Source organism: Arachis ipaensis, chromosome B3 (assembly GCF_059453495.1).
Source record: "Arachis ipaensis isolate K30076 ecotype BB chromosome B3, ASM5945349v1, whole genome shotgun sequence".
Lineage (NCBI taxonomy): Eukaryota > Viridiplantae > Streptophyta > Magnoliopsida > Fabales > Fabaceae > Arachis > Arachis ipaensis.
This window is the reverse complement of record NC_142438.1, coordinates 93,663,423-93,672,115: the sequence shown is the minus strand read 5'-3', so window position 1 is coordinate 93,672,115 and position 8,693 is coordinate 93,663,423. Positions and strand designations below refer to the sequence as shown.

Here is an 8,693-nt window from a genome sequence, read left to right as displayed (position 1 = left end):
GAGATTTGGATGATTTCTCCATGAAGGATTATAGTTGTTTCCATAGGATTCTCCCATGTAATTCACCTCTTCCATTGCTGGGTTCTCAGGATCATAAGCTTCTTCTTCAGAGAAAGCTTCCTTAGTACTGCTTGTTGCTGCTTGCATTTCAGATAGACTCTGAGAAATTATATTGACTTGTTGGGTCAATATTTTATTCTGAGCCAATATGGCATTTAGAGTATCAATCTCAAGAACTCCTTTCTTCTGAGTTATCCCATTATTCACAGGATTCCTTTCAGAAGTGTACATGAATTGGTTATTTGCAACCATTTTAATGAGTTATTGAGCTTCTGCAGGCGTCTTCTTCAGATGAAGAGATCCTCCAGCAGAGCTATCCAATGACATCTTGGATAGTTCAGACAGGCCATCATAGAAAATACCTATGATGCTCCATTCAGAAAGCATGTCAGAAGGACATCTTCTGATCAATTGCTTGTATCTTTCCCAAGCTTCATAGAGGGATTCACCTTCCTTCTGTCTGAAGGTTTGGACTTCCACTCTAAGCTTGCTGAATTTTTGAGGTGGAAAGAACTTTGCCAAGAAGGCATTAACTAGTTTTCCCAAGAGTTCAGGCTTTCTTTAGGTTGTGAATCCAACCATGTCCTAGCTCAGTCTCTTACAGCAAAGGGAAAAAGAATAAGTCTGTAGACTTCAGGGTCAACCCCATTGGTTTTGACAGTGTCACAGATTTGCAAGAATTCAGCTAGGAACTGATGAGGATCTTCCAATGGAAGTCCATGAAACTTGCAATTCTGTTGCATTAGAGAAACTAATTGAGGCTTAAGCTCAAAGTTGTTTGCTCCAATGGCAGGGATTGAGATGCTTCTCCCATAGAAGTCGGGAGTAGGTGCAGTAAAGTCACCAAGCACCTTTCTTGCATTGTTGGCATTGTTGTTTTCGGCTGCCATGGTTTCTTCTTCTTTGAAAAGCTCTGTTAGGCCCTCTAGAGAGAATTGTGCTTTAGCTTCTCTTAGTTTTCTCTTCAAGATCCTTTCAGGTTCAGGATCAGCTTGAACAAGTATGCCTTTATCTTTGTTCCTGCTCATATGAAAGAGAAGAGAACAAGAAAGTAGGGAATCCTCTATGTCACAGTATAGAGATTCCTTGAGGTGTCAGAGGAAAAGAAGAATAGAAGGAGGAGGTAGATAGAAGAGAATTCGAACATGTAAAGAAGGAGGGAGTTCGAATTGCACCTTGAGGAAGAATGTTAGTCCTTTAAATAGGAGGATGTGAGAAGAGGAGAAGAATTTTCAAAATTAAAGTAAAAGATTTTGAAATAATAAAAAGAAATTTTGAAATTTTGATTGAGATTTTCGAAAACTAAGATTGGGAAAGAAATCAAGTGATTTTTTGAAAAAGATTTTGAAATCAGAATTTAAAAAGATATGATTGAAAATTAATTTTGAAAAAGATGTGATTGAAAAGATATGATTGAAAAGATATGATTTAAAATAAATGTAGAAAAAGAAAGTTTTTAAAATTAAAGTTGATTACTTGACTAACAAAAAATTAAAAGATATGATTCTAAAATTTAAAGTTTGATCCTTTCTTAATAGGCAAGTAACAACTTGAAAATTTTGAAGTAAATCTTGAACTGAAGCAAGGATTTTTGAAAATAGTAAAAATAAATATAAAATGGAAAGAAATTAATTTTGAAAGAGATATGATTGAAAAGATATGATTTGAAAAAGATTTGATTTTGAAAAATTATGAAAACTTGAAAAAAATGTGAATTAAAAACAAAATCTTCCCTCTAGTGTCATCCTGGCGTTAAACGCCCAGAATGGTGCCCATTATGGCGTTTAACGCCCAAATCTCTACCTTTTTGGGCGTTAAACGCCCAGCCAGGTACCCTAGCTGGCGTTTAAACGCCAGTTTTCCTTCTTCACTGGGCGTTTTGAACGCCCAGCTTTTTCTGTTTGATTCCTCTGCTGAATGTTCTGAATCTTCAATTCTCTGTATTATTGACTTGAAAAGCATAGTTTTAAAAAATATTTTTGAATTTTTGATGATGGGAATCAATAAAAAAATGCAACTAAGATCAAATAAACAATGCATGCAAGACACCAAACTTAAAAGTTTGTATACTAAGGACTATAACAATGTAAAAATGCATGTAAGAAACAACAAAACATACAAAACAAGAGAATTTGAAGATCAAATCAATGAAGTCATCAAGAACAACTTGAAGATCAATGAAGAACAATATGTATAAATTTTTGAAAATTAGAAGGATAAAGACATGCAATTGACACCAAACTTAAAATTAGACAATAGACTCAAACAAGAAACATAAAATATTTTTGGTTTTATGATTTTAAAATTTTTTGTATTTTTTTCGAAAATTATATAGAAAAGAAAATAAAGAGAATCAAAACTTTTAATAAGAATTCCAGGAATCATGCAATGTTAGTCTAAAGCTTCAGTCTAAAAAGATTAGACATGTTTGGCCAAGCTTCAGCAGGACATTACATTCAATAGCTAAATTGATGAGAATCAATCAGCTTTTGTGATGATAAGAACATCACCTTGAAACTCTAGAATTCATTCTTAAAAATTCTGAAAAGTACCTAATCTAAGCAACAAGATGAACCGTCAGTTGTCCAAACTCGAATAATCCCCGGCAACGGTGCCAAAAACTTGGTGCACGGAATTGTGATCATCAACAATGGCGCCAAAGGACTTGGAGCTCTCAAATGTGAATCACACTTTGTCACAATTTCGCACAACTAACCAGCAAGTGTACTGGGTCGTCCAAGTAATAAACCTTACGTGAGTAAGGGTCGATCCCACGGAGACTGTCGGCTTGAAGCAAGCTATGGTCATCTTGTAAATCTCAGTCATGCAGATTCAAATGGTGATGGAGGATTGATAATTAAAAGATGAATAAAACATAAAATAAAGATAGAGATACTTATGTAATTCATTGGTGGATTTCAGATAAGCCTATGAAGATGCTTTGTTCCCCTTGAACCTCTACTTTGTTCCCCTTAATCTATGGTGTGTAGAAACTCCACCGTTGAAGATACATAAGAACAAGGTTCAGGCATGGCCATGAGGCCAGCCTCCCAAAACGTGATCAAGTGTATGAAAAGTATGAGTAAAAGATCTATAGTATGAAAATACAATGGCAAAAGGTCCTATTTATAAAAAACTAGTAGCCTAGGGTTTACAGAAATCAGTAATTAATGCAGAAATCTTCTTCCGGGCCCTCTTGGTGTGTGCTTGGGCTGAGCATTGAAGCTTCCATGTGTAGAGACTTTTCTTGGAGTTAAACGCCAGCTTTTGTGCCAGTTTGGGCGTTTAACTCCAGCTTTTGTGCCAGTTTTGGAGTTAAACGCCAGAATTCTTGAGCTGACTTGGAACGCCTGTTTGGGCCATCAAATCTTAGACAAAGTATAGACTATTATATATTGCTGGAAAGCTCATGATGTCTACTTTCCAACGCAATTAAGATCGCGCCAATTGGGCTTTTGTAGCTCTAGAAAATCCACTTTGAGTGTAGGGAGGTTAGAATCCAACAGCATCTGCAGTCCTTTTTCAGCCTCTGAATTAGATTTTTGCTCAAGTCCCTCAATTTTAGCCAGAAAATACCTAAAATCACAGAAAAATACACAAACTCATAGTAAAGTCCAGAAGAGTGATTTTTATTTAAAAACTAATAAAAATATAATAAAAACTAATTAAAATATACTAAAAACATACTAAAAATAATGCCAAAAAGCGTATAAATTATCCGCTCATCACCTGCCACTTCTTTGAGAGTGGTAGACATTTTGGCCCTCAAAGAACAACTAGAAAAATTTTAGATTGTGGATTCTGGTGGCCCACTCTTTTTAAAGATGCTACTGCCTTCTGTAAATTTTGCTCCCCATGCCAAAGGTTTGGAAATATATCCAAGAGGGATGAGATGCCCCAACAACTTATGCTACTCTGTGAAATTTTTGATGTTTGGGGCATTGACTTCATGGGTCCATTCCCAAATTCTAGTGGTTTCTTATATATATTGTTAGCTGTAGATTATGTTTCTAAATGGGTAGAAGCAGTCCCTACCCGTACTGATGATGCTAACACTGTTGTGTCTTTTGTTAGAAACTATATTATCTGTTGCTTTGGATCACCACGAGCAATCGTGAGTGATCAAGGCACTCACTTTTGTAATAGGAGATTAGCAGGTCTACTAAAGAGACATGGCATCATTCACAAAGTGGCAACATCTTATCATCCCCAGACCAATGGGCAAGAAGAGGTGTCTAACAGAGAGATCAAGCGCATTCTACAGAAGATAGTCAAGCCTCATAGGAAGGACTGGAGCACCAGACTTGTTGATGCACTTTGGGCTTATCGGACAGCATACAAGAAACCCATTGGAATGAGTCCCTTCCGCCTAGTATACGGAAAGGCTTGTCACCTCCCAGTGGAGGTGGAACACAAGGCTTTTTGGGCGGTAAGGGAATGCAACATGGGATTTGAGAAAGCCGGTGCTGAAAGGAAGCTGCAACTAGCAAAACTGGAGACCCTTCGATTGGAAGCATATGACAACTCCAGGCTATATAAGGAGAAGGTGAAGGCTGTGCATGACAAGCATATCAAGAGAAGAGAGTTTAGACTTGGGGAGCTAGTTCTCCTTTACAACTCATATAACTTTCATTCACATAATTTTAGGTTTTAGATGTAGTTTCTAGAGAGAGAGGCTCTCTCCTCTCTCGAGTTTTTAGGATTTAGGACTTCTAGGTTTATTTCTTTCCAATTCTAGGTTCAATGTTCCTTTAATTTAATGTTCTTCTACTTTTATTCTATTACTTCAGTTTATCTTCTTCTTTTGTTTAATTATTAATGCAAAGAGTAATTTTCTATTTAATTTCTTTATTTTCTTGATTATCTCAATTCAATTCCTTTTATCATGTAAATGGCATCCATGTCAATGGAGTAGACTCCCAACTTGACTTGGGGGTTGATTAAAAGGAGAACCTTGAGCTGGAATACTCAAGTGTTAATTTTAATTGGAAGTTGTTGGCTGACTCTATAGTCTCTAGCTCTAATCCTTCCTTGGGGAGAGGATTAGGACCTGAGAAATATAGTTGGTTAGTTAGTTACTTGACTTTCCCTTGTCTGGTAAGGGATGACTAAGTAGAACAACAACCTCTTAATATTACACTTGGAAAAATCCAACAAGGATAGAACTTCCAATTAATCATTCCCCCGATCAAGGCTTTTATTTTGATTATATAAATTCTCTCGTTAATTTTCATTGCTTCAATTTATAATCATTTGTTTTTCCACTCTCCAACTCCAAAATTTATCAGAAAATCTCATAACCAATAATAAACACACTTCCCTGCAATTCCTTGAGAGATGACCCGAGGTTTAAATACTTTGGTTATTACTTTTTAGGGGTTTTGTTACTTGTGACCACCAAACTTTTGTAGGAAAGGATTCTTTACTGGTTTAGAAACTATACTTGTAACGAGAGTTCATTTTATGAATTCTTTACTAGCAAAAAAATTTATCAAGGCTGAGGCTCATGTCAGGCAAGCTGAGATCAAGATGGGAAGGACCCTATAGTGTAGAGAAGGCAGAGCCATATGGGGTCTTTCACCTGAGCCATCCTTCAAGCTCCAAATTCATCAAGGTCAATGGACATCGCTTAAAGCTATATCATGGTGAGAAGATGAAGAAAAACAAGGAGCTGGAGATCTTCCTCTTGGAGGATTCACCAACAGCAGAAGACTGAGCTAGTGAACCGTCCAACTTAAGGACGTAAAAGCAAAGTGCTAGGTGGGAGACAACCCACCATGGTATGATTATTCCTTTTTTATTCTCAGTCTTATTTTATTTTATTTTATTTTCTTTTTATTAGCATTCATCCATAATTTCTGCATATTCATCTGCATGCTGCATTTTGCATTCTGCATAAAAAAATAAAAAAAAGAAGCACTCAACGCGCAAGCGTCGCTGACGTGTACGTGTCACATGTGAATGCGTGAACCAAAGGAATGGAACAGAGAGTGACGCGGGAGTAGGGCTGGAAGCGTGCCATAGGCACAAGCAAGACCACGCGTACGCGTCGCTTGTGATTTTGGCCATCACGCGTACGCGTCCCTCACGCGTACGCGTGACCCTACAAATCGGCGTAAATGGGTGTATGGCCAGAAATTTATGATGGTGTGGGGCTGGAACTCTGCTGGGAGCACAAGCCCTATCACGCGTACGCATCCTGACGCGTACGCGTCGTTTCCCATAATGACAAACCACGCGTGCGAGCCACTGACGCGCATGCGTCATATGCAATATTGGCTCTCATGCGTATCTGAACAGCGAGTTGTGCGTGCGCGGAGCTGCCTTCGCGCCAATTGCACAACCAATCTCACGCGTATGCGTCCTTGACGCGTACGAGTCGATTGAAAATCGTGCGACCCATGCGTACGCGTGATGCACGCGTACACGTCGCATGTGACGGCCAAATTATCCACTTCAGCGCCTAATTTCATATATTTTCTTCGCCAATCCTAATTCTTTTCAATCCTAATTATCTCTTCTTTCTTCTTTCCTTCTTCTTCCTTATTCTTTCTTACTTTCCACTACTTTCTTCTTCTCATCTTCATCTTCTTCATCAAGTTTCTTTTCTTCCTCCCATCTACTCTTTCATTATTGCATTTATTTTTGTTTCCTTCTTCTCTATCTTTATTTTAGCTTACTTATTTATGGTTTCTTTTTCTTTTCTTTTTCATGCATTCTTATGTTGGTATTGGATTTTTAGTTGGGTATTACCTTATTATCTTGAAGCTTGTGATTATTATTTGGAGTGATTTGACAATTATTACTTTAATTTGGTTCTCATATACATTTGGATTATATTATTTTCATTCCTATTCTATCTTGCTCACCAAGTGTTTGTGAAAAAGTACTTATGGCATCTTGAACTCTATTTTGTTTTACTCTTTTACTTGAATGCCTCTTTTTCACAACCCTTGCACTCCACATGTATTTGGGATTATTATTCACAATTGTCATCATTACACATGCTCTTTAATTTGGCACACTTACTACTTGATGCTTGAGCTATGCTTCTCATGCCTATTTCTGCGTGCCATACACACTCATGCATCTATTTATTATGAACTGCCCTCTTGATCTTCATTGATGTCTTACCTACATGTTGTAGCTACCATGTATTTGAGCTAACATCTTTCCTTTGGCATTCATTATTATTTGGAATTTTCTCCCTTCCGGTTTTAGTTATCTATATTTCACACTCTTCTTTTTTCTTCTTCCTTAGGCATGGGTACTAAGAAAGGAAAAGAGAAGGCCACTGACAAGCCACCGGCTAGGAGAGGAACCAAGAGAACACTGGCAAAAGCACTTCCGTCTACCAGTGTCAAGCCGCCAACAAAACGGGAGAAAAGGATTATTAAAGTTGATGAATCCGAGAAAGCCTTTCCCGTCCGAGACTCCACACGGTTTGCTAACCGTTATTGCGAACAGATGTTCCCCATCCTAGCTGAGAGGAAATACAACAATGAGTACCTGTTCATTGTTCCAACATACTTTGTTGATTTTGTGGAGCCCCGAATAGAGAGAAGACAGTGGGGATTTTTGAGGAGGCAGCCGTGAGAGGCAAACTTATCATGGGTAGTTGAATTCTACTCAAACTTCTACTCGCCTACTCTACAGACAGGTCCCTGTCTCCGAGAGTGCCATACAGAGAGCATTAGACCTTCCACCTAGTCCAGAGGGATGGGATGTATATCAAGAAGCATCTCGTAAGCGCCAGATGTATCAGTTCGACTGGGATAGCATACTTGGAGTTATAGCCCAACCTGGCAGCACTTGGATCTACGGGCAGCATCATTCAAAATCCAAGAGCATCTCAGCACAGTCACTCACCCTAGAGGCTCGCATGTGGGCACAGATTATGTCCCACTATGTCTTTTCGAGCACTCACGAGTTGACCTTCACAGCAGAGATGGCTGTCCTCATCTGGTGCATCCTGACAGAGCAACCCCTCAACTTGCCCCGACACATCCAGGATACCATGGGACACATACAGATAGCGGGTAACCTACCTTTCCCCACCTTGGTTTCAGATTTAGTCTCAACAGCAGGTGTGTCATCTCGGGCAGGAGACACGAAGGTCCTGATCCTTAGAGCTGACCAGTATGTCCCGAACGGGAAGTACATCAGGCCGCCGGTTCTCTCTGCAAGCCGGCCCGCAGGTCCGTCTTTGGATACTCCGCCCTCATCCACTCCACCGCCATCCACACCACAAGCACCATCCACCCATTAGATGTTCCTTTAGATCCTTGAGAGGTTCGACCGGCAAGACCGGTGAATGGACCAAATGGAGCGCTGTAACAGGCGCAGATACAACTACCTGAAGGATCTCATAGCTGGTACACACCCACCTCCAGAACTAAAGGACATCCCGGGCTCCCCTTCATCCAGTAGCACAGGCAGCCAGGGCGAACCAGACACTAGAGGCGACCCTTCCAGCCCTCCCTTGCTCCTTACTGATGGCACAGAGGACCGTGCCAAGCCTTAAGTGTGGGGAGGTCAGTCCTTGACTTCCAGAGGTAACTTTCTCTCTCTTAACACTAACATTTGACTTTTTCTTTTGTTAAATAGGATAGATTGCATAACAATAATTGTTT

At 39.3% G+C, this 8,693-nt stretch overlaps 1 non-coding gene across 1 annotated transcript; it reads left to right on the top strand.

Moving 5' to 3' along the window:
- Window positions 1–441: 441 nt before the first annotated feature.
- Window positions 442–549, top strand: LOC148571609 (small nucleolar RNA R71). Its single transcript, XR_015908006.1, has one exon. It is a non-coding gene; the product is annotated as a small nucleolar RNA R71 (small nucleolar RNA).
- Window positions 550–8,693: the final 8,144 nt, after the last annotated feature.